The following is a 26,664-nucleotide window of genomic DNA, read 5'->3' as shown; positions in this document are numbered from 1 at the left end:
TCTAGTTTCTGAATAGTGGGATTATAAATGATTTTTGTTTTCCAATCTGTGTAGATTTTTAGCTTGTTTTGCATAAAATACATCTATTCAAAAGCCATTGTTTCTGATATAAATTATTACTGTACTTTCAAAATCAAGGAAATGCAGAAGCACTAATGCTTCCCAATAAGTCTACGGAAGAGTTTGTAGGACCACCCATGTGTCATTGCCTCTGAAAAAAGACTTCAGGGATGAAAACTGTGGGCTAATTCTGTAATACAGATGCTTGAAACTCAAGAGTTGAATAGTAAGATCCTTTTGGAACGCCATTTGAAAACATATCATTAATTTTGTTTTAAGCTCAGCTTTCCAGTGAAGTTATAAGCATAAGCCAGATTTCTGCAGCCCCCCTTTTTCCCCCAAGCATATCATGTTCTGTCACTTCCCTCTGGAGTCACTAATTATCTCCTAGTTATTTCTGTCCCCTACAGCCATTGATGGCTGTCACTGGAAAAACACATTCTCTAGTGGTTTTAGCCAAGAAATAGAGTCAGTCGGAAGCTTGTACCTATCCCTGCTTTCACTAACATCTCCAGCTCACCTCAGGCAAGTTTTATAACCACCTATTAGCTGGTTCTCCTATTTCAAAATCGGGTTGCATTTGATATCATATTCTTCCTCACAGAGAAACAGAATAAGACATAAATATCACCAGATACAAACTTGCATTCTCTAGTTTCATTTCTCACTGTTCAGTGCTTAGTGTGTCTCTCTGCCTTAAGGAAACCAATATAATTTAGGAGAAATTTGAGAAATAATAGTTTAGTGGTTACCACCAGAGACCCAAACTGGACTTCCTGCCTGTGAATCCAACTCTATCACTCACAAGCTATATGATCTTGGGTAAGCTGCATAGTCTCCCTGTGTTTCCATTTCTTCCTCTGTAAAAGAGGTTAATTGAGTTAATTAGTTAACACATGGATGGATAGAACTGAAAATCTTTCTGGTATAGAGCAAGTATTAGAGGGGTTTTTTATAAACAGTTCCATCTTCTACAAAAGAAAAAAATAAGCCAGGCAATTAGGTTAGTCTTAGAGGTAACTTACTCAAAACAGGATAACACATTAGAGTGGTTTTATATTTAGTTTTTATTATTGATAAAGCCTCATTAAATAGGTTTGATATTCAGTTTCCTTCTCAGAATAGAGCCTGGATAAATGAGGATTTCCAATAGTTTTGCATGTGTTTATATCTGTCTGTAATGTGCAACTACAGTCCAATAGGAACAGACTTAAAATAATTACATTTCATTTTGGCTCTTGTCAGCCACAAGTCAGCTCAGCACAATTTCATGGAGAAGTGCATTGCCTTTTGCACTTAATGAGGCCACATTTAATAAGAGACTCTGGTGGGATCCAGAGTCATAACAGTAATGAAATCCAAGGTTTGGGTTCTTGGTTCATTAGGCAACAAGACTGGCTCTTCAAGATACTTGTTTCCACAAAGAAAGAAAGAAGCCAACTTGTTGGATGTTTTTCATTTATTTTTCAAGATACTAGAGAGTGAGTGGGCTTTTATCTTTCAATTATTAAACACAAGAGATTCACAACAATTTTGACTTCAAAATAATGTCTTGTAAGTGAGATGCATAGTGATTCAAGGCTACTCTTATTAAAGAATTTTATGATTCTGAACTGTAATTTAACTACTCCTTTTACTGATGAGGAAACTGAAGGCCACATAGATAACTTGCTTGCCAAAGTCAAGAGGTGTTAATGTCAAAGACAAGATCAACTATAATGACAGTAATTGTTAGCATTTATTGAGCACTTACAAATCATTATATTAATTCATTCAATGCTCAAATTAGTCCCGTTTAACAGATAACAAAAATTCGATGGCATAATAGGATTAAATGACTGGCCAAAGATCACATAGTAAGCAGCAGACTGCACTGAGGACCCAGGAACTCCAAGTATAGAAACCATACTCTCAACCCCTATTGCACACTGACTCTAGTGAACTGACATGGAAGTCCTTCTCACGGCAAAGGTAGCAACAGAGGCATATGATGCAGTCCTATTGGAACATCACGAGAAAATATTAGTATCCCTCTCTCTCCATCCTCCAGCATTTATACAACCACTTAATAGCCTTCTTAAGAAGTCACTAGTTAACTAGGTCAGAGAGCTTTGATATCTGGAAAAAATAACCTGATAGCCCTCACATTCTTCTGGATTACTTTTAACAGAGAATGGGACTCATGTGGGTGAAAATTTTCTTAGAGAGAGACTATCAGTGTACAGCTTACTCCCTGAACCCAAAGCATTGCTAATACATGGTACTCAAGCAACAATACTGAAAGTTCGATCATTGAGACATATAGCAAAATCCGTGAACAGGAAACTTGCTTTTTAATGTGAATGTCATTTTATTAAGTCATGCGACTTCAAGAATATTAATTTCTTCATCTGAAATGCTGTGAGAATAAGATTTATACCTTTTCTATTCATTCATCCATTTATTATATATCTATTTTGTACAGCTGTGAGGTGTCTATCACTGAAGTAGGGCTAGGCAGAAGTGAGTTTATTGAGAAGCTAATGAAGCTTGAGTTTCAGGGCCGCACACTTCCTGGGCCCCTTCAAGGGAAGAATTGACAGAGGGGGGACAATAACGTGTTCTCACAATCACATATTTTTCAAAACTTTGCAAAAGAAGATACTTTAACTACAATCAATTAAGGCCACTGTCACTTTCCCCTTGAACTTCCCCTCTCTCACACTTCCTCTCCTTGTATACTGTGGCTTTGGAGTGAGTGCAGGGATCTGGGGGCATCCACCTGAGGGGAAACTGAGTTGTGAATAGTTACATTTAGTTGGACCTTAATGGAATATATTTGTGTGGCTTACAGTCACTTCCATTTAGACGTAAGTTATTGCTAACCATCTCGCTTTAGGAGGGTGTCCAGGAGTACTTCCTACTACCCAATATGCCCACTCATCTCAGGTGGTCACACGGAAGTCCAGAGCCAAGAGCATTTCACAATATGAAAATGCCCTGCAGCCTCTGGTGCCAGAAGTATGTGTGTAGAAGAGGCACAAGTTTTGAAAGGTATAGAGCCATAAAATATTGTTATTGTCATTGTTGTTAAAATAGAAATGTCCCCTAGAAAGCCTAATACATTAAGTTCTCATTAGCACACATTAGTTGACAGTTCGCTGAAACCTAGATAAGCTGATGGTAGGGGTTGTAAGAGGGATGAGTGGTCACTGGGAAACGAATGAGCAGAAAAGCAGGCAAGCCAAAGACAAAATATTTGCCTTGACTGAGTTCTGGCTGCTGCTGCCTAAGCCAGTGGTTTGAGAACTTTTAATGAGTGTCAGAATCACCTGGAATTTTTTTGGCAAAGTGTATTCCTAAGCAATGCTCCAGACTTATGGGAAAAGAATACCTGGTTGTGAGGCCAGGGAATGTGCATTTTAAGAAAGACAGATGATTCCAAGGTATGTAGTCCACAGAGCATACTTTGATCTAAGGAGAAAAATTTCTAAGAAAGCTAACTCAATTGCCTCAGCTGGAATATCCACAGATACACCACCAGAGGCCTGACAATCACCAGTGAAGAATATCCCCATCTGGTTTCAATAATGATCTGATGGAACCTACTTTTCTCCATGTTCACAATTTTCTTTCCCAAACTCAATTGCCCTTTGGCATGAGTAGGAGGAACATACATTAATGTACCCAATTTTGTAAAGGAAGAAAAAACAGCTCCAGGAATGTTTGAGTATTCTTTCAAAGGTTAACACATAGATCTTATTGGCACTTACACGTCTATATCATTAGCCCAAAGTGCACAGTCATAATATACATTAAAATGAAATTTCTGCTTTTCACACTGATCCAAGAACAAGGTTACAAGGTGTGCGGAATCATTGATATTTTAATTAGCTTGCATCAAAAGATCCCTGACCTTTTGTTCCAATCTTTAGGGTGAAATCAAAAGTGCGACAACTGGTCTCTCTACATACGGTGAGTATTTAGCCCACACACAAAAAGGTGACTTTTTTTCTTCATCAACATAATTAAGCCCAGATATTGACTGCCTGTGTCAGACTTTGGCTGGGAGCTAACTTACATGAGAGCTTGACGTAATCGTATTAAGGGCTGACAGTGCTTAGTTGTCATGGATTAAATAAGAAAAGTTATGTCAACAATGTAGGTATGTATTCTCTACTGTATGTTAATAAGCTAAATGGAGTTTAGGCATTTGGTACTTATAATTTCTATATTTTAATTATAAAATCATCAACATTATAATCACTGAATATTATTTCCTTTAAGTATAAACCACTAATTGACTTAATTGAGCAGAATATTGCTAAGAGCAAATACAATATTTTGTTTTAGCCACAGAAGAAGAAAATCATTTAGAGGTTATTGTTTTGTTTTATTTTAATTAGAACCACTGTGTATGAGATCTCTATGTGTGTGTGTCTTCTAAGTAAAATTCCATGTTCATCTCTCTAGAAGGGGATAGTTTTTCCTGATGGAGTTTACATTATTACCCAGAGCATTTCTACAGTGCTATTTTTCTTCCTTCTGCTGAAAAATGTTCTATTCTGAGCAATATAAATAATTGGAATTTGTTCTGTAGATGCAACGTACAGGCATGTAGAAGACCATCCAGCCAAACACTGTGATCATTAACAAATAAAAATGTGCCCAATATCAGAGAGTGTCCTTGTGACAGAGCCAGGACTGGAATTCCGCCTTCCACTCCCCCGATGCAGCTTCTATTTCGGAAGCAATTCTTTGGGATAAAGTTTTCCTTAAGTGGTATTTCTCTTATTTTGGACTCTTACTTACACTAAAGAGACGTTTTTTCCTGGCAGCTGTTCAATAATACGTTGTTCGTCTGTTAAATTTCAGTTCATATTTCCTATCCTGTGAGAACAAAAAGATGCTGTTTCTTTCAGCACAGCAGCAAAGATGAGCAGACGTCCACTAAGGAATTATTCCATTAAGGTCAAATCTGACTAAAGTGGTCAAATAAGCTTCCCTAAAATGTGTTCAAGGAAAGGGGAGGGGAAAAAAAGAGATAAGACACATATAACAAAGCATTACATGTATTTATCTTTTCCAAAGAGTGTATCTACATAATTTTTCTTGGCTTTTGAAAAATCCACAAGATAAATACTTCATGTCTACAATTTATATACGTTGGTTTATAGAAGATGAAAACCACTCTTTACACCATAATGTACCACTTAAAGAAATAATAGGCTCTGCAGCACCGAGGAACAAATAAAAAGGAGCGTAATAAAAATTCATATAAATAAAAAAGCCATAAAAATCCATCTAACTCACACCATCATATGCCTTAGTACATTCTACTTTATAACATTACACTGCACTCTTCACTATCCTTTTGTTTACAATGCATGTGTACAGTTTCTTCAGACGGTGATTGCTTCAAATGCAAAGCATCCTTGCATGCACAAATCTCTGCTTTGAAAGGGTCTTGAAAGACCCTTTATGACTCTTCGAAGAGTCTAAGAATCCTATGTCCTTGTCTGCATAAAGCAGAAGTTTTCCACTAGAAGTGAGTTTGTTTCCCAGAGCACATTTGGCAATGTCTAGAGACATTTTTTATTGGCACAACTAGGGTAAAGGGTGCTGTTGCCAACCAGCGATTAGAGACTAGGGATCCTGCTAAAATTTCGACAGTGCACAGGACAGGCTCACAGCAGGGAATTATCTGACCCAAAATTATCCAGACCAAATAAGTCAAGGCAACAGCTGCTGTGAGTTCTTTAGAATGACATGAAGACTTTAGTCACTTAACTTATTGAGAAATGGATGTTCGAAATCTCATCACGTGTGTCACTACCTAGAGTTACTGGGCAAATTTCTTAGTAAGAGACGTGTGCAGCAGTAAGAACCCTGGGCTGGGAAGCCTGGAGACTTGGCTTCTGTAGATGTAGCTCTCTCACTAATGAACTGCGTGAACTTGGGTAAGTCACTTAACCTCCCGTGCCCTCAATAGCTTCATCAAAAAATGAGAGAACTAAGCCAAGTTAATTTGGGAAATCCCTTCCAGTTTTAAAATTCTACTATTCAAATAAGGAACGAAATCACAAGTTTAGAAAAAGTTTTAGAAATTATGATACCTGGCTATACAATCATTATAAACAGAAATAAGTGAAGAGTACATACATTAAATGGGTAACTGCACTGCTTCAATAAATTGAAGAGCATTTATTGAGCATCCATTATGTGCTTAGCACTCTACTTGTTGATATAAAGATATAAAGCAAGGATTAGACACTGTGCATCTCCATCAGTAAACTAGATTGAATTATTGAAATCCATTAAGAGAATCATTAAGAGGTGGTGATTTTTTCCAAAGTGTAATGTGCAGACCACATCAGGATATCCTGAGATCTTTGGCAAAATACAAATTCCTGATCCTCTAGTTTTAGTGGATTGAGCTTTCTGAGAATTTGGCTCAAAACCTGCATTATTACAATCACTCCCACATAATTATTATGTATACTATGGTTTAAAACCCACTGAATTAAAAATTAATGAATAAGAGAGTCTGTATTATACTTCTTTAGTCTTGATTGTACAGTCATGCGGCACGTGATGGGATATGTTCTAAGAAATGCCTCTTAGATCACTTCGTCATTGTGCAAATATTACAGAGTGTACTTATACAAATCTATATGGCATAGCCTACTACACACCTACGCTATATGGTACTAATCTTACAGGACCACCATCATATACGCAGATCATTATTAACAGAAACGGTCTTATGCAGCACATGACGGTATACGAAATTCTATAGGAGTTCAGAGAAAGGAACATCACTGGCAGGTCAGAATAGTTGAAGGAAAGTCTATAGCAAGTAAGATGGGACTTAAATAGACAGGGTTTGGAGAGTAAGATCGAAAGAGCCAGGAAAGGCACTCATGTGGAGTTTCAATATGAGCAAAGGCACAGACGTGGGAGTAGATGAGATGTAATTGGAAGTCAGTGAAGAGTTCCACAATAGCAATAGATGTGTTCAGCAGAAATAATAGATAAAGTGAGTTAGCTGTATACACGTATGGTAGAACTAATCTGAAAATGTCTATCCTTCCCAAAGGACAGCCATTATGGAAAAAAATTAGTTCAAAGACATTTAAATTCTATTTAAATGTTGTCTGACTGAAATGTGTTTCACTGATTTTTAGGATATATACGCAATTCAAGAAGAAAATAAAATTACCCCATGCATTAAACCTTCTAGATTTCAAAGTCCCTAATTCATTTCATTTCTCAAGAGCACGTTTATTTGCTGAATAAGTTTTATTTCCTTCTAGTACTCACATTATTTTGCCAGTGAAACTCATACCTAAAATGATATTTCTATATTGCCCATTTTTGTACTCCAACATGATTTTTCCTCCTGAGGGATGGAAACTGAGAGGATTTTTTCCCCTAAAACTCAAAGATATTTTTGCTTGAATTGTTGTATAATATAAATAATTTCATTTGCTAATTTATTAAATGGACTACTTTATTCATTTCTAATTTATTTCCATTGTGGTCAGAGAATGTGTGACTTGAATCCTTTTAAATTTATTGAGACTGCTTTATAGCCTAGAATGTGAGGTCCAATGTCTTCAAACTTGTTTCACACATTTTGTCCATCTTTGGTTGTTTTAGGTAGAAGTGTAAATTCAGTTTCTATTACTTCGTTTTTATTGGAAACAGAAGCCCCACTTCAAGTGGATTACTTTAAATATATTATCATGCCTAAAAATTACTTGAGTCAATCTCATTAATATTATTTTTAAGCTTTATATGGGAATATCAGGTTTTAATATAACCGTGAAAATAATGGATTGAGTTTATAATGTAGGTCTCAGTAAGGTCTTAATAGAATCAACCTAAGGAATATTTTCAAAAACCACTTTTCTCATATTCTGATAAGAACCTACATCTGAGTTCCCCATGGCATCGAAGATGTATTTTGAATACCCAAGGTGGGAAGTAATTTAAGAAATTAACTTCCCATTTGGTTCTATGATTACACTAGCACATCATTCACCTCCTTCCCCAAATAAGAATTACCAGTATATTGTTTTTAAGATTACAGGATCTGCTAATAAATACAAAATTAATGCATGGTAGGATATTTTCCTGAAAAGTATAAAACAAAACCAGAAAATGAGCCTATCACAATCATCTTTTTGGCTAAGTAAACCATTATCTAAATTAAAATATAAAGGTTTACTATCTTGCATATATAATATAATCAATACAAGCTTTATTTCCAACACTAACAATAAGTTTGTATCTAAATGTCAGAAAAAATCTATTGCTCAATATTGCATTTTATAGACATCCTTATATATAATGTGTGGGATTTATCATTCTAAAACCACTGTGAGTCTTGATAAGCATTTTAAAAGAAAAAGCTTTACACAAATTTTACAGATCACTCATTTTTATCTCATTTAGGAACGATACAAAAAGTAAAGATACATGTAAATCACGTCTTTTTTCTATTTTTTTAATCAAAGTACTCATCATTTTAAAAGTCCAGCGGTACATATGTGCATACAAGAAAAGACAGTGGCCTCCTTCCCACCACTCCCCACTCCCCTGTCCTGTTCTCCGCATATGACCACTTTCAACTCCTTTAGCTGCTTTTTCTTACAATTGCCTTCATGTTTCTAAATACAAATACTGCTTTTTTATTTATTAAATTTAGATATTATTCTTTAACGTCTTGTCATTTTGGATGAAAATTTAGCTCTTCTTCACCACCAGCCGCAACTCCATCCCTTCCACCCCCCTCCATCTTCCCAATAGAGTGAAGTTAGTACTTTTAGGTACACAGGTATCAGTGTTTAAATGATTTTGACTGTCTGATAACCTTCATCAAGCTAAATGATGTATAATGATAATATTTTCTTTACTATTCATATTTTCTTGACATTACTTGTGTTGTTTAGTTAGACTTACATGATGTATCACTAACATTTTTAAATGTTTCAACAGATCTGTCAAATACCAATAATATTTTTCATATTCAAACACACTGGATAATCTAACAGTTTCATTTCTTTCCTGGAGACCTCCCTCCAATGGCCCTCCATCCTCCTGTCCAATCCATTCTCGTTGCTGTCTAGGCCTGAAGCACTGTTGTCATCTTCTACCCAAACTGAACTGCTCTGACAGTATTTCCCAGGGCAGTGTTTAAATTGATATCTTTGTCTGCCATCACTGGCAGTGTCTAGAGCTTCCTTCAAGAGTACATGTACGAGCCAGCTCAGATGGCCTGCCTAGTGGTTAAAGTTTGGCGCTTTCACCACTCTGGCTGCCTGGGTTCGGCTTCCCGGGTTGTGGAACCACACTCCCTGTCTGTCAGTTGCCATGCTGTGGCGACAGCTCACGTGGAAGAACTAGGAAGACTTAGAACTTCGATATACTACCATGCACTGAGGCTGTGGGGAGGGAAAAAAAAGAGGAAGATCAGCAACAGATGTTAGCTCAGGGTGAATCTTCCCTGAAAAAAAAAAAAAAGAATACATGTAATATCTTCTATGTAAGCAATGTGGAGAACTTCTGCCACCTAGCAAGTGTTGGGAGGGCAGATAATTAGGAGACATACTATTTATTGACCTTATCATGCCATGAACATTGCCAATTACTTGACATACATTACATCATTTATCCTCACTACATCTCTTTAAGCGTGGTACCCATTATTATTATCCTCATTTTACAGACAAGGAGACTGAGATTCAGAAACATTCAGTAGCTCATGCAGGGTCACACAGATAAAGAGTCCTAGAACCTGGTTTCAAACCCAGGTTTTATCTCTTCCCTAAAGTAGACTCATCACCATTTTAGTGCACTGTCTGCACAGAGTGTGAAGCATGTTCAGCTCTGATTGCTGGGGGAGAAGACAGGAAGGGCCTCAAAGGGAAATGGAAGGCTTGTGTCTCTGAAGGAAACAGTGTAGTTCCAGCTCTGCCACTTGCTGGTCAGACATCCTTGGTCAAGTCACATGATATCTAACTATAATAATCATTGTGAGAACCAAAATTTATTGAACATTTATTCCTAGCTAGGCACTTTTGCATATTTCATCTGATTTTAGTCCCACAAGAATCTTTTGATGTAGGTGTTCTTCTTACATTATTGTTATTATTCTTACGACCATTACCATCTTTAGTCTCATTTTTTAAGTAGGGAAGCATATCTCAAGGTTCTACTTCCCTCGCCTTTCATGTGAGTGGTTGAATTGACTACCTCTAAAGTGTCTCTTTTTAAAAATGCATTCTGGGGCCAGCCCAGTGGCCCAATGGTTAAGTTCACACATTGCACTTCGGCGACACAGGGTTCGAATCCCAGTTGCGGACATATGCACTGCTTGTCAAGCCATGCTGTGGAAGGTGTACCACATATAAAATAGAGGAAGATGGGCACAGATGTTAGCTCAGTGTCCGTCTTCCTCAGCAAAAAGAGGAGGATTAGCAGTAGATGTTAGCTCAGGGCTAATCTTCCTCAAAAATTAAAAAATAAATCAATAAATAAGTAATAAAAATGCATTCCTTTGAAACAGTTAGAAAGTAAAACTTACAAGTATATATTGGATTTGAAACATCTCAGAGAAAAAAATACCAATTACAGAATTTTCAAAATAGAAGGAACTTTAGAGATCACCTCTAATTGCCTCATTTTTCAGATGAAGAAAATGAGGCTCAGAAAAATATTCATTGGCTCTTCCAGAGTCACACAGCTGGTGGAGGCTCGTTCCAAAATGTGATGTTCTCAGTTTGGTGCTTTTTCTTAAACCAAGGAAAGCAGGGAGATGGCACATAGAGTGAATGAAAAAAAAGAGGCAAGACAGGGAGACAAAGAGTAAGCAATGTGGAACTAATTCCCCAGAAATACAAGGAGTACAAAAGTATTCTATCCTTAAAAGGAGTTCAAATAAAACAGAAAAGAACAGTTTAGGAAATCATTTTAAAATATTATAAATGTAATAATTTGCAAATTTAAATCCAAAAAAGGAGAATTGGACATATAATCAGGCAATTAGAATTTGAAGTATCCATAGCGGAACTCAGTCTCGCTCACCTACTGTCTAAGCTTCACTGTCTCTGTAAATGGCACCACCTTTCAGCCAGCTTCTCATGGAAAAACCAACAAGCACCTTTGGCTCCCTCACACCCTGTATCTAATCCATAAAATAAGTCCTCTTGATCCTGTTTCAAAGACACATCTCAAATATATTCACTTCTCTTCTTCTCCCTTTCCACAACTCTAGTCGAAGCCACCATATTCTCTTGTCTGGGCTATTAACATAGCTTCCTAAATAGTTTCTCTTCTTACTCTTTGATCCCCTGCAATACATTTTCTACCTAGCAAGCAGAATGTTTTTAATGATAGGTGAGCTAGAGATGTCACTCCCTTTTTTAAGTCTACTGATAGTCATAATAGGCTCCTTTCTGTAGTTTATAACTGAGCTTATGAAGTGCTTTTCCAAATAAACCCAAGAAGGTGCAACTAGCATCCCTAGTCAACTTCAACCTACTAGCTGAAAGAGCTATTAGTGACTTCAGTTACCAGAGTATGTTATATGATATGGTTCTTTAGAAGAGCAGACAACAACAGCAGAAAAGTGCACTGCTAGTTCCATCTTGACAATGCAAAAACAGAAACATTCTAAAACCATTTTCTTGTCACTCTAGAATCCACGTACTGTTGCCCATCTTTGCTGCCCTCACTAATGTAACTATAATTGAATTTCAAACATTCTGTATTATTTTATATGTTTAGACATGCGACTCCAATCCTCCAAATAGAAAATAAACTCTTCTGTTCGTATCTTAAGTCTCTACATTTACAGGGAGAAAAGCAAGAAAATGCAAAGGTGAATAGAGAAGAACGATCTAGCACTCTAGTAACTGACTCACATGATTAAACGCACCATTGCAAGTGTGATTCCTATGACAAAAGTGCAAATATGGAGTGTTTAGGGGGAATTGAAAAGATGATGCCTGTCTGAGCAAGGGATCATCTAAGTTGAGACTGAAGAATAAACAGAACTTACCAGAATCGTGGTAAAGGGGAAAGTAGGTTGGGATGCGGGAGCAAAGGAGAAGCTTCCAGCAGAGGAAGCAGCATGGTGGACAAAAGATGAACATAATGTGATTGTGTCATCACAGATTGCTTTAATCTTTTCATGTCCACTATCTTTGGAAATCTCAGCCTTTTTGACATAACCATAAATTGATTGAAATATATTATTAAAATTGTACCTTGTCAAAAAAAAGGCCTTGCCTGACCACCCTATCTGAAAGAGCACCCCAGTCACTATCTCTTTCTTCTTACCTTTGTATTTTTCATCCTTCTACTTACTACCACCTGTGATGGTATATATTTTTTCTTTCTTTCTTCACCCACTAGACTCTAAGCACCATGGGAGCAGAGTCTCAGTTTGTTCTTATTTTTGTTTTTTTCTGTGCTGTATTTCAGTCAATCTCCAGCACAAAGACAGTGTCAGCACATCAGGCCCATATGATAGGAATCCCAGTTACCTCATTTCAATCTCTTTTCCTGTTAATAGCCAAGGGTGGTCAGCAACATATCATCAAGAGCCTAAACTGGAAAATCTTTTTAATAAATTTTTCCAAAAATCCTACGTGAAGCATGAGATTCTATTATGTATCACTCGATTTGTCCTCATTATTTCCACTGATTGCTTTTTGGTACAAATAAAGGTGACAAACATCTAGCTATATTAAAACCTAAATCACAACTCCGGTAAAATGCATAATTTGATGTAGATAATCTTTACTGTGCATCTCTACATCTGCCCATATCTTAACTTCAGCTGGGTATAAACGAAGTCAAAGCATCTGGATAAGAAGAAAAGTAGTAGTCAATTACCCAAACTTTTTGGAACACTGCACTTTGTATTCATTGATTTGGGCAAGTCTTGATGTTAAATGATATGTAGGCAAAGAAAACTGGGTGCTGGGTTTTTTTTTTCTTTTTGCTCATTTGTTTTTTACTTTTCACACAGATATTTTTAAGCTATGACACAAATCCTCAAGACAGACAAAAAAAGGTGTGTAAGTAAGGCCCAACTTAGCAGGTATAATGGCCTCTATTATAGTTTTTACGCTCCCAGTAACTGAGCAAATGACTTAACCATGCCTTGGTTTCTTCACCAATCTGCAGTGAAAATGTCTACCTGATGTAGAGCTGTGACAGGAACAGAGAGATAAAATAGATCAGAAAACACATCAAATATTTGAGAGTATTATCATTTATAAATGTGAAATATCATCATTGTAGGTATGTCTTCTTTAGCTAACTCAAGTAATTGGCTTTTCCTCTCCACACTTTCAGGAATGTACAATAATGTCTCTCCTCAGAAGCTCTGCTTTAATATAAAAGATTATGAAATAGCTTAATTCCAGAGCCTCCTTTCCCATTAGCTACCAAGCGACTCTTATTATAAGTAGTTTAATGCATCAGTGTGACTGGGAGATTGTTATTGGTGTGGAAGATTGTTCCATACAGTCTACAATCTCTTTATGCCAAAAGGTTTCCAGCCTAGTAGTAAATGGATTGCACTGTGCTATCAAAAAAAATTTAGCAATCACTTTTTTAGAAAATGGAACGTTTCCAATGATTCTTTTATAGCCCTGAAAGGTACTAGGGCCTTCTTCATCACATTTCCTTTTGCAACGTAGTATTTTCATAATGATTCTCTTGGAGGCACCAGTATCTGTTCAGAACCCAGTATGACCTCTAACTATGTCAAGTGGTAACTAAACAAATACATAAACAGTAGAGAAATTCCACCTATAAAGTGATAGCTTGATCTATAAAATAACACCCATATTGATTTTTGTGTGTTTCCAATGACTTGACTGATGTTGTTTTTCATTAAATTAATAAGTTTTGGCATCATGAAAACACAACATGTTGTTAACATTTGGTCAGAAGTGGAAATGAATTTTCTTGCTTGTTTGTTTATTCTGGGGCTTAGTCCTCTGGTTACCCTAGGTTAATTTTCAAGGTCAGTGAACTGAGGCATGCTTCTAACAGAGCTCACAGAGTTTTAAAATATTCCCTCTCTCACCAGCCCCTCCTTCCTCCCCTTGGCACCAAAATATAGATCAGCTTTTCTCTCAGTGTCCTATGGAGGTGACCAGGATGCATGCCTAGGAGCGAGCTGCCTGAAGAAATACAGGACTAATACTGTGAAGTTCTATTTGCAATTCATTTGCTTTTTATTTGAAGAAAGCATTTTTTTTTTTCTGATTACAAAAGTAACATGAGTTCATCGTGGTACAAAATTCAGAAAAGACAAAAATTCTAAAGGAGTAAAGAAATTACCCACAATTCCACTGGTCATAGTTATCCATAAACAAACTAAATTTGTTATACTGAATTTTCAATTTGGTTTTTAGATATTTCCTTACTGATCCCTTTTGAGGATGCATACTACCCTGAACCAAAAAACCTACAATAATTTTTCTGACTTGTCACCTAATGTTGATTTTAAACATAAAAATATGTAATTTTTTTGTTTAGAATAGTAGGTTATTTGGAACTTTTTGGAATAGTAGATTATTTGCACTTTTTAAATTCTGTGAGGTAGGTTCTTATTTTAGAATGTATATGTTGAGTTCCTCCTCACCAATAAATGTCTCGGTGACAGAACGTGTAGGAGAACAACAGAGTAATAAAGAAGATGACATCAATGTGGGGCTAATGATAACCAGTTGTAAGGCTAGAAGGAAAAAGGGGGGATCCAGCTGAAAATAAGTAATGATAGCAGATGAAGTATGTGGGGTCTGACATCACACAAACTTGGATTCTTGTCTTTGTTCTACCATCTCATTGTTCTTTGACCTAAAACAGGTTACTCAATTTCTCTGTGCCTCAGTTTTCTCAAGTGTATAAAACAGGCATGATAGCAGTACCTACCTGAGATTTAAGAAAGCGGATCCATGTGAAATGCTTACAACAGTGCTCCTCATACAGGAAGAACTCAGTACATCTAGCTACAGGCAGCAACAATAGTACAACATTTGTCAGACTCGGAGCTAAATGGTTTACATCCACTGCCTCATTTACTCCCACACTATCCTATAAAGTAGGATTAAATGAGAATGTATCCAGAGCACTTTATCATCCATAAACTTGAATTACAAATGAGAAAATTAAAGTTTAGAAAACAAGTCATTATTTTGCCCAAGACCATAGAATTTGTGGATGATGGAGCCTGGATTCTCACCCAGGGCTTGTGGCTGCCAATGACACTATTTTTTGAAGTATGGTGTTGGGACCACCATCAGTAAAATCAGAATCTCTGGAATGCAGCCCAAGAATCTGCAAGTTTAACAATTTCTCCAGGTGGATTTTAGATTCTAGGTCAGAGCTTCTTGCCACATTGTGATCTACATGGGAAAGTCACTTTCTGTCATTTTTCCAGAGAGGGCTAACTTCAAAAGCTCCATATAAGCTCAAAAATTCAGATTTTATTCAGAGCCTCACAAAATACCAAAGCTCCAGAAAATACCAAAGGATAGTCTTGGAGCAGGCGAGAGCATGGTTCCAAGAAGGGACCAACAGGGAACAATGTGGGAGCAGGGCTGCAGCAAACCTCTGCTTTTTTTCCTGCCTGAAGGTGTCTGTTTGCAGGGGATTGATTTTTATCTTACACTTGATGGATTGATACATAGATTTAATTATATCATGTGTTGTCCCATCAATACTGCTTTGCAGCTATTTTACATTCAGCCTGGGTGCCAGATTGAATTAAATGGTTTTTTTTAAAGCCTATAAAGCAGGAAAATATCTTTCCCTGGTTGGTATTCTTTACATATTGGTTACTAAGAGTCTGTAAGCTAAAGCGGGTAGTAAAGTTCATTTGCTAGTGAGGAAGCCAATTTGACTTTTATGGCTATTAATTTTTTTATGTGGCACAGAGCAGAGTTATTGGTGTTGCTCCTAACTTAGACAACCCTGTAGCTGTTGGGATTAGGGTACCTCCATTTGGGAAGCAATTATCCTGACCATCCCTAATGCGACAACAACTTCCAGGTCCTGATCATAAGATTCATCTATATGCAATGATAACTACTATGAGCCATCCAGAAAAATGACTGCTATTGCTTTAAAACTAGATGTAATGCATTATAGGCTTTCAGTAATGGCTGATAGAGTAAAAGGGGCTTGACTAAGTAAGAAAAGCCATTCTCACAGCTGAAGCATCCCCAAAAGATATTAATTCATCATCTTTCTTGTGTGTCTACTATGTATCACGTACTTTTCTACAAATTCAGTTTACAGCAATGAGAAAAGACAAAAACAGGTAAAGGACCTACTTTCCTGGATCTCACATTCAGTGGGGCTAGTCAGATAATAAACAAATAAAAATAGACTTATCAGCTAACAGTACATGCTGAGATGGAAAATAAGGCAAAATAAAAGGAGGAGAGTAATTAGAGGGATTTCTATTTTAGATATGGTGTTCAGGGAAGTTATCTCCGATATAAGGTAACAGACTAGCAATTATACCATCCACTTCACTTTGATAAGAAGAGATTTTTAACGTCAAAGAATTTTTCTACAATGTTGCTATATGTGTGGAAATGCTGCTTCATTTAACAGAGTATAGCTTATTCTTATGTGGCACTTCACACATTGACTTATTTTGTACTTCACAACACTCCTTTTTTTTCATTCTTTGATTCAATGACTAGTTTTTGACTGTCTCAAATTTTCCAGGTACTGTCCCAGGGCTGGGAAAATGATAGCTCATAGTTATGGAGCATTTACTAAGTGCAAAGGACTGTGCAGAGCACTTCACATACCTTTATAGACTGGTAGGGCAGCTATTATTATCTCTACATCACTGTTAAGGGAAGAGACCCAGATGGGTTACAGAGTGCCCAACTTCACATCTCTGTTTAGTGCCAGAGTTCAGACTAAAATCAGGTTTTCTGCTCCCCATTCTAGTTTTCCTCAAACTGTGACATACAAACCCTAAATTTTGGGGCTTCTTTTGAGGCAAGCGAAATAACATACATTCCGGAATAAATGTACCTCATTGCTAAATGAACCTCCAAAAGCTATATACCTTGACCCCCTTTCTTCAGACAAATAAATTAGTATTAGCCTCATTTATAGATGCAGCTTTCTCCAATAGAGTTCAATCACCCCAGGAAACAGGCTGATAACTTTGTAGTATGAATCAAATGTCTGAATAGATGATCCCTCTATTCAGAGATTGTCAGCAGGGCTTGGAAAGTGGTCAAGGGCCTGCATGTCATCCTTTCCTTGCACCTCACCATCTCCTCTGTTGCCTCACCCTCTCCCTCATGCCCCTTCAGGCCCAACTCTGGTCCCATCCAAGCCAATCTCCTCTGTTGCCTGCAGAAACGCTACAATGGCCCTCTCTCAGAGTAATCCTCCTGGAGCATGTGCTGTTCACCACAATGGTTGTCCAACTTTTACACACTAAGATCAAAAATTTTACAAATCCACCCTGTCTCAGCAATCTAGTTCACAGAATCTTAAAGAAAGAAAGGACCTTAGAGATCATCCTAGACCAACCTCCCTCATTCACAAATAGGACCCAAAAGGGTACTGGACTTATGGCTATTTAGTGCTAGAACCAAACTAGAATGCAGATTTCCTGCTTTGAGTCAAGTGTCCTTTGTACTCTATCACATTGCTTTTTAGGTCTTAATATTGGAAAAGAAAAAATCTCTAGTATTTGGGGCATTTGCTATGGATTGATAGAAGAGATTTTGGGGGGAGTCTGACTTTTTGACACCTCTTAACTCACATCCCTTAGCTAGCCAGCTACTTTGCCCATCGATTGGGAAGTCCATTCCCAACATGCTCTTCACGATGATTGGTTTTCTCTACGTCCTGTTGAATGATGGGCCCACAGGAAATTTCCTGGACTTCTTCCATTAGTTGTAGGGTGACTCTCATAGAGAATGAGCTAAAAGAAATTAGGATTTTTTTTCTTCTGAATAATCATATACATTTCATAAATAACCAACAATTATTTCAAAGTGCTCTCACATCACCAACTTCCTTTTGACATGATTAGCATAAGTAACATCATCTTTATTTTAAAAGTGACAAAGCTGTGACACAAACAAGGGAAGATCACACAGCTAACTGATGGAAGAGAGAGAACAGAAGCTAAATTCAAACCATTCCTGGCTTGATATGGATTACTCTGAACCATTTTTCTGATACAGGGACAGAAGGAAGTAATAACAAAAATTACAAACATTTATTGACTACTGATTTTATGCCAGGATATTCCCTAGTTCACTTATCCTCACAACATCCCTATAAGCTAGGTATTATTATTATCTTCATTATGCATATGAGAAAATTCAAGCTAAGTAGAATTAAATAATTTGACCACAGTAATAAATTTAATAAATAGCAAAGCCAAGCGTTGAACACAGGCCATCTGATCCTTCACTCCCCACTTAACCACTACACAGTACTAGCAGCGAGGTCCTTTGCTGACAGCATGAAGAGTGGGTCTTAGCAAGTGTAGACCACATCATGACGCCTAACTAGTCTCCTTATCTCCAGTGTTCTTCCTAAAATACAGTAAATCATCATAATGATTGTAAAAATACTAAAAATACTGATTATGTCTCCCTTTACCTTCCCATATACACCACGCTGAACTTCTGACCTCCAGAAACTGTGAGATAACAAATGAGTGTTGTTTAAACTGCTAAATTTGTAGCAATTTGTTATGGCAGCAATAGAAAATTAACACACTGCCTTCTGTCTTGTAAGCTTCTACTCTTCCTTCAAAGTCCACCCGGGATAAGAAAAGCAGATACCTCAATCTTAAAATAAAACTTAAAATTTTAAGCAAGTGTGTGCAATTTTCCTGACATCTCTCCTTTCAGCCACTAAGCCGTTCCCTCTACTCTTTAACAAAGGAAAAACTTTATGCTTCTCAGTGGTAAATGGGAGATGTTCCTTGAAAGAAAAATGAGGGGGAAGAGACCATTGCAAAAAGGAACATATTTTTCATATGCAAATGAGGCATCATTCCAGACAAAGAGTCTTAAAACAAAGACAATTCAATATGGTCCATGCCTTGCACTTCATCTGGGCAGATTTCATGTTAAAACGAATCATGTGTCTGCGCGTGTTGTTTACTTGTGGGATCCAATCTGTTGGAAAAACAAAAGCGTTTCTGCAATCCGAAGTCATGCCTAAATTCCACCACATTCTCCCGAAATGTGTCCAGCCTGTAGCCCCGGGCCGCGTGGGTGCTCCCACCCACTCGGGCTCCCCACAGAGCTGTCACCACAGCAGGCAGCCCAGGCTTTGAAGAGAAGGGCACAATCTGTGCTGCTGCTGGTGGCACCACCACAGGCCTCCAAGCTCGGAAAGAACCCTTTGCAAGAGAAGCTTTTGCTTCCTTCCCTCCTCTAGCCTCTGTTTTCTATACATGAAACTGCTCCTTCACACCACAGCTCCTCTCTCATTCAAAGCATCAGTTACTATGCTTTTGGAGCTGGGTCAAAGAACCACCCTTGTGAGTTCTGTCAGCCACAAAGTGAAGACTAAAGCAAAGAAAACAGTCAAGAGAGGGAAGCGTCTTCCCCAGGAAACTCTTTTCACCAAACAGTTAGAAACATAATTAGCATGTCACGGGCCATTAATAGTGGATCAAAATCCATCCAATCAAGTCCCACATCCCATGCTCCTTCTTTCCCTAACTCTCCCACTAAAAATTACATCGAGTTGTGTGTATCTCTTTGCAATCTTAAATCACTATAGCTGGGCCTCTTAAGGAGGGAGAAATGTCTGTGAAACAACTTCAGGTTGGATTCTGTGTGAATGAGGTATTTGGAGGACACATTAAAGATTCAGCTAATCCAGCAAGTGCGTTTCTCTCCTTGCCATAGTCTGGATCCGTGAAAGTATGTCCATTTGGGGGCTCGTGGAGAAGAAGTCTCATTCAAATTATGGACCACCTGTACTAATTCACGCCAAACTTATAGATGATTAAGTCCTCGAATCAACTAATGACATAGGTCCTCCCCTTCTGATTGCTGGGGCCTGACTTGTCTTCTATATCAGTTTGCCAAATCCATACTTGCTGTCATTTTTTTTTTTTTAAAGATTTTTTTATTTTTTTCCTTTTTCTCCCCAAAGCGCCCCGGTACATAGTTGTATATTCTTCGTTGTGGGTCCTTCTAGTTGTGGCATGTGGGATGCTGCCTCAGCGTGGTCTGATGAGCAGTGCCATGTCCGCGCCCAGGATTCGAACCAACGAAACACTGGGCCGCCTGCAGCGGAGCGCGCGAACTTAACCACTGGGCCACGGGGCCAGCCCCCTTGCTGTCATTTTTTTAATGAGACTTGTTACTTTTATCTGAAAGGACAAGATGTTGAAGCAGGAATATCAATTGAAAGCACTGAAGATAAGATCCTGAGGGCAACGCAGAGACCATCTGAGCTTCACTGAGCCCTCTCCTCCCTGTCTATTGCCCAGTCATCATGCATGGATCAGGCCTTCAGTCCCTGGTGCTCTGCATGTGAAGTGATAGGTCAACATAGGGGCCCTGGCAACAACGACCCTAGCCAGAATCTCTGCATAATAAGGAGCTGCCACTCAAAATGGCTTCACCTTCTCCTATCCAATGGCTGTTATTTCTCCAGCTACTGCTGAGAGAGGAGAGGGTTGTTAGGTCTGGTTTAGTTGAATGTCAGGTAGTAGGAAAATTCTATGTACTTTCTTTTGGAAATTCTATTGGTAAATGACTATGGGAAAATTCCCGATGAGACATCACACACACACACACATCACAGTGGTCCTGGATGGTATGAGAAGGAGAATAGGAATTAAAAGCTATAATAGCCCACATCATCCAAGCAGAATGATCCATTTTACCTGTGCCTTACCTCTGCTGAGACACCTCTAGAATTGTCTCTCTAAAGCAAAGGCGGTGCTCAGTTTCTCAAAGGACCCCTTATTTTGCTTGGGGAAACAAGTTAACAAACCACCTGGTGATTTCCAAAGGGTAATTGCCAGGTTGTGTAGAGAAGGAACAGAAGGACAAGACAGGTGAGCCTCTGAAGAAGACCTGCAAGACTGACCACTACAGACAAAGGCCTACCTGGGGTGCTTCTTTTAAGAGCCGAGCATTCCAGGAAGAAAAGAGGTCTACCTTGACAGGATACTGATTGAGACTTATTGGGGTCACTATATCCATGCTATAAGGACTCATAAGCATGAAAGTAGCTTTCCTGAATCCTTAACCAGAAGCCCTGGTGTCTTCTCTCAAACCTGAGAATTGGGACAGGCACACGCAGTTCTGCAAAAATACATGGCTAGTAGAGAAGGAGAACAAATTGGGTCTAGGCCTGCATTAGGAAGGGATGAGAGGTGAGGAGCACAGGGAAGCTGACACGGCTCCAAAACTGGATCCAGAAAAGCAATCTAGGTTTAACTCAGCCATTCATTTGTTTATTCACCCATGGAACAAATGTTTGTTGCATGCCCACTCTATATCAGGTCTCTTAGAGATCCATGGTGCAAATTAGAATACAAAAGCCCTGAGAAATACTGAACTAAAAGAAAACGGAGATTTAACCTAACATTTTTCTATTGTATTTAATCCTTAGAATCCTATGTTTTATCCTTCTAACAACATTTAGACCGGTTCAGAGAATTAGTATTTCCTGGGACACAGTTTTGGAAATGCTAGTATAGAGTAAATTGTACTTAATTCTCATTAAAAGGCAAGTGTATAGTCATATTTATCAAATCCTTCAGTCGTTTTCATACAATCCTAAGATTAAAAAAAAAAACTATTTTAATAGCAAATGTTGGAGAATACATGGAGAAAAAGGAATTCTCATATACCGCTGATGGGAATGCAAACTGGTGCAGCCACTATAGAAAACAGTATGGAGATTTCTCAAAAAACTAAAATAGTAATACCATATGACCCAGCCATCCCACTACTGGGCATCTATCCAAAGAATTTGAAATCAGCAATTCAAAGAGACCCATGCGCCCCTATGTTCACTGCAGCATTATTCACAATAGCCAAGATGTGGAAGCAACCTAAGTGCCCATTGACTGATGACTGGATAAAGAAGATATGGTACATTTATAAAATGGAATACTACTCAGCCATAAAAAAGGATAAAATCATCCCATTCACAACAACATGGATGGACCTTGGGGGTATGATGTTAAGCAAAATAAGCCAGATAGAGAAAGACAAACTCTGTATGACTCCACTCATATGTAGAAAATAAGGAAACACGTGGACAAAAGAGAACAGATTAGTGGTTACCAGGGGCAAGGGGGGTGGGAGGTGGGCACAAAGGGTGAAGTGGGTCACCTATAATATGACTGACAAATAATAATGTACGACTGAAATTTCACAAGGTTGTAAACTATCATAACCTCAATTTTTTTAAAAAAACTATATTCAGAAGTTTCATATGGGGTACCTTGGTTAGGAAGACCCTGGCTTCAAGATGCAGATATCACAAAGGCTAAATTAGCAGCATCTCCCAATATTAGGGAATTCTGAGTGTAACTGTGGTAAGGCACCAGGTGTGAGAGGCAGGAATAGGCTCTTTGCCTTCACTCCAGAGGAGTTTGCCTTAAGTACATCCAGAAGATGTAGGCTCAAGATGAACACCGAATCAGGCCCAATGTAGCCCAGGAAGTCCTGGGATAGCACCTTGCCAGCATTGCCAGTTATGATCATGCAATGATTATATAGTACCTGTTATCTTCAAACAGGAATCACGTCATCTCTTCTAATTCTCACCACTACTATCCCTGCACTGTTCCCATCTTACAGGTGTGGAAACTCAATCAAATAGAGGTAACTTGATTTACCCAAAGTCAAGCAACTAATACGTGACAGAGCTGAGATTGAAATCCAGGTCTGTCTGCCTGCAAAGACACATCTCTGTCACATTGTAACACTCTCAAAGGGAAGCCCCACAGGTGTCCAACAGACTGCAGAGCCTGCAGGCCTTTAAACTCAGAGCCTGGTTTAATCACAGTCACCGTCAGAGAGACGGGGTGCACATAGGGCCTGGCCCTGCAGGTGGGAAGCAGCAGTGGACCCAGCTGTAGCCATTTATGGAAGACACAGGCTGAGAGAACCAGGCTTGAGATGGCAATTCAGACTTTAAACAGGAAAATTAGTTTTCTGTAACCTAGGAGGAAATTAATCTAAATGACAATGGAATAAAATTAACAATCACAAAATGTGGACTTGAATTTTAAGGCCCTCACCAGCATCTTCTGTCCTTTAAAAGAATGGTGCTGGAGTTGATACAAATTCATGAACATATCTCTCAAAGAATTGTCTACTCTGTAAAATCAATAATGCATACTCAATAAAATAATATTAACTGCATAAAACAAATTAGATACATTTTCTGTGGGACTTTTAGCAATGTTGTAGCATAGTTAGTCATCACATTCAACTGTATAAACTAACTGATTTACAGGCCCAAACACTGTGCAGTGAAAGTTTGCTGTTGTCCAAACAAGAGAAACGGCTCAGCAGGGGGTGGGACCAACGGATAGACCTAGACTCAAGCTGGTATCATTGATTTCACAAGAGTGGCCTATTGCCCACTTAAGAGGTCCTTATTGTCTTTGTTCAGTTGTTCTCTTCCAAATAATAAACTCTGATATTCTCTCCCCTGAATGTTAGTAATGTAATGCAGCCCAAAATCTTGAAACCCTGCCTTTTAGTTAAGAACAATAACTACCTATATGTCTATAGGTTTGTAGCTTTCAATATTTAATGATAGGAACTTTTGTTTCCTTTCACTTCCCCTCTCCAAGGTAGCAGTGCCAGTGTACTACACTGAGGCCCTCCTATGCAGCCATGCATGTCTTGGCTCACAATATCATACTATTGCCTTCTTGGAACATCTTTCCTCCTGTCCTTGCCTCCACTCATCCAAATCTTTCATATCCTTCAAACCACTTCCATGTGCACTGATCTCATCCCTCCTTGTATTAAGGAAACTCACTGAGCTTACTTCTCATTTGATGATTATTCTTGGTGACAATTACTTTCTCATTGTCTTATGTTGCCGCTTAATTCTTAGGATTTTACTTAACCTTCCATTAGGCAGAATAGGCCAGACTATGCTGTGGCGTCTAAAAAAGAAACCCTATATCTTGATTGTGTAATCTTTCAAAAGTTTATTTTTCACTCATATAAAGTCCAATGAGGATTATTAGGGTCTCTCCACCATTCAAGGACTCAGAGATCCAAGCTCTCTCCATCTAGACATACTGCCATCTCAACACCTGACCCTCAAAGACACCATGGTAAGAAAGGAAAGCATGGAGGTAGCTTTCTCAGTTCTTAAATGTTTCAGCCCCGAACAGACACTCATCACACCCACTGACATGTAATTGGCTAGTCACACAGCCCACCTACCAACAAGGAAGCTGGGGAGCATGGTATTCCCAAATGTTGCAAAAGAATAGGAGAACTGGATATGGGTGAGCCCTAGTATTCTCTACCACAGTGAGTTTATATCACGTCTCCCAAATAGACGGGGACATCAGTGATGCTAACTGGAGTTAAACTGCACTTAGGTCATTTGGCAAAGGGTTGGCTTGTCTGAGCTCTCTAGGATCCTTAAGTGTAAGGCACTCATCATACACATCTTTGGGATTCTGCTGGAGTTCCTAGAACTATGCCTCATGTATACTAGAATTGCCTTAAAAAGTGTTCATTGATGGATTTAATCTGAACACTGACAGGGAAAACATCATATCTGATCAAGTTATGTCTCTTCCAGAGCTCTTTGCACCATTTTCTAGCTGCAGAAACAGTGCAGCTTACAAGACAAATGATTATGGCAGGAATGTCAGAATTTCTTGTGGCTATCTCAATTGACTACATGTGAATGCCACAACTTTGAAACTTCCCCCTTCACTACTTTGTACTCTATGACAGAATGAAATCAACAATGATGGACAAAGCCCTACTGAAGAGAAAATGAAGTGACAAAACCTGGCAAGAAATGTATTTATGACACAATACAAAACAACAGTGCATTTCCCTCAAGCTGCCTTAGATAGGAAGGCTCAGAGTTGAGACATTGTTATCCCCATTAACAGATGGGGAAAGCGATACTTGAAAAGGTTAAGTTTCTTGGTCACAGTCAAACAGCTACCAAAGAAAAGCCAGGGAGAGTACCTGCAAGGTTGCAGACTTGGAACCATTCCTATTAAATTAGATGATGTTCATTCGTCACTGACAGCTTTGGGGGAAAATGGATCAATAAGCACTTCCCTTTGGGTCACTTTCCTACTGTGTCGGATTTATATCTGCAAATGTTTAAAGAGTTCCCATTTACCTGGGGTTTTATGACTTTGTTATAATTGCCAGAGCTGAGAGAAAGCTGCCTTCCGTCTGGCTTCTCCTCCTGCAGGGAGCAGTCCGAAAACCATGTCATCTCAATCATAGAACAAAAATGCTTTGAAGGAAAACAAACGCTGCTTTTTTTTTTCCTTAAAAAGAAATTGTTGAATTGCCTGGAAAAGTCAGACAGTGACTTGCAAAAAACCTTTCTTTTAGGTTGTCTAGCCACTGCTAGGAGAGGCTGGATCAGTGCAATGGATTTTCTAAGTGCCCCATCCAGGTCAGCGTGAAAGATTGGAAGACTATTCCAGAGTCCCATGATACCATGGGCAAGCAGCTTCTCAGTCCAGATTTCTCAATTTTAAATTTGGGATCTAAACTCCCATTCTTTTTATATAATAAAGAATATATATTATATATACCTTTAAATAATTATTGATGAGCATTATCATGAAGATAGGGAGTAGCATTAGCACATTTCTCTATAGCTACTATATAGCTATATATAGTACTGAGTTTTTGAGATGATATTTTCTCATAAACTTTCCCATTCCAACTTATATGTTAATTCATATACATATCCAACAATATATACTCTTTCATGATAAAAAACCATGAAAATCAATAAGCTTTTGTTTGTCTTTTTCTTGTTTTTTCTACTTCAACCTCCTTCAGCCCATACCTGGCTTTCAAGTAATGCACACAAATATGAAAAGGTAAAAAGATGGGTGGGGGAGGGGGAGAAGAAAGCAGAGGAAAACGAATGCCGTTTTGCAATTTATCAAGATAGGAGTATTGACAATTCAATTTCATAGGGAAAAAGTGGTGAACGTGCTTGTTCCGTATTATCACTCTTTCTTTGTGAAGTCTATTCCTTTTCTCTCCTTGGAATCCCCCAGGTCAAATGTGTTTTCAGTTTAGTGTGTTCATTGCTAAAAACAAAATAGCATTTGTAACATTAAGAAAGGTTGCTACTAAGTCAAACAACATGGCAAAGCCATTCTGAATTTGAAGGAGTGAATTAGAGAGTGTGTAACACTTTACTCTTTTAGGAACTATCTATATACAAAGGGGCAGCTTTAATTAATGTCTGTGTTATTCATTTCACCTTTTAGAAAAGTATTTTTTAAGTGTATTTAACACATTTCCTATAATTTTCTTGACACTATTTAAGAAAACTTGCCCTTATAGAGTTTACAAAAGTAAACCTCTG

At 38.2% G+C, this 26,664-nt stretch overlaps 1 protein-coding gene across 2 annotated transcripts in view; it reads right to left on the bottom strand.

The window, feature by feature from the left end:
• The window catches only part of NXPH1 (neurexophilin 1), a 279,193-nt gene that overhangs the window by 167,358 nt on the left and 85,171 nt on the right, over positions 1–26,664 (bottom strand). The window lies entirely within an intron of this gene.

This window comes from Equus asinus, chromosome 1 (assembly GCF_041296235.1).
Source record: "Equus asinus isolate D_3611 breed Donkey chromosome 1, EquAss-T2T_v2, whole genome shotgun sequence".
NCBI lineage: Eukaryota > Metazoa > Chordata > Mammalia > Perissodactyla > Equidae > Equus > Equus asinus.
This window is presented reverse-complemented; position numbering and strand designations above follow the sequence as displayed.